The sequence below is a fragment of the Elaeis guineensis genome, chromosome 11 (assembly GCF_000442705.2).
Source record: "Elaeis guineensis isolate ETL-2024a chromosome 11, EG11, whole genome shotgun sequence".
Taxonomy (NCBI): Eukaryota; Viridiplantae; Streptophyta; class Magnoliopsida; order Arecales; family Arecaceae; genus Elaeis; species Elaeis guineensis.
The window spans coordinates 87656654-87657647 of NC_026003.2; positions in this window are offsets into that span (position 1 = coordinate 87656654).

The following is a 994-nucleotide window of genomic DNA, read 5'->3' on the forward strand; positions in this document are numbered from 1 at the left end:
TATCATTTTCAATAAGGAGTATGTCATCTACGTATAATACAAAAAAAGTGACAGCACTCTCATTGATCATTTTGAAGATATACGGCTCTTCTTCATTTTTGATGAAACCAGATGATTTAATTATATTATTAAAATGTGCATTCCAACACTGAGATGCTTACTTTAGTCCATAAATGGATCTTTACAGCTTACAAACCTTATAATCTTCATTGCTGAAAGTGAATCTCAATAGCTGCTCCATATAGATATCTTTCTCAAGATATCTATTAAGGAAAGCTATCTTCACATCCATTTGCTATATCTCATAATCAAGATATGCTACAACAGCTAGCAATATTCGGATGGACTTAAGCATAGCAACTGATGAAAAGATCTCCTGATAGTCAATACCTTTGCATTGACTATACCCTTTAGCCACCAGTCTAGCTTTAAAGGTCTCTACCTTTCCATCCAAATCTATCTTTCTCTTGTAGATCCATTTGCACCCAATAGGTACAATACCTACTGGTGGATTCATTAAGATCCAAATTTGATTTGAGTACATCGAGTCAATTTTTGACTTCATATCTCTAACCATTTCTTGGAGTCGATATCTGATATTGCCTCGTCATACATTTTGGGGTCATCACCATATACCCCATTCTCAGTGAGGAATATTTCCTTAACATCCTCTGTGATGATACCTAAGTATCTCTCAGGAGGATGAAAAATCCTACTTGACCTACGAGGTGGATGAAGAGATACATGGATTGGCTCTAACTGAATTGGTTCCTCAGGTTTCGAAGCTCGTGGCTCTTCAAAGATTCTCTTCGAGCCCAATCTATCTCCCTATGCTTCCATCTTGAATAAACTATTTTTCAAGAAAGATAGTATTTCGACTCATAATCACATTGTGATCTTCTAGGATATGAAAATAGTATCCTAACAACTCTTTAGGATACCCTATAAAATGAGCTTGTAAGGACCTAGAATCTAACTTGTCTGTCTATTGTCA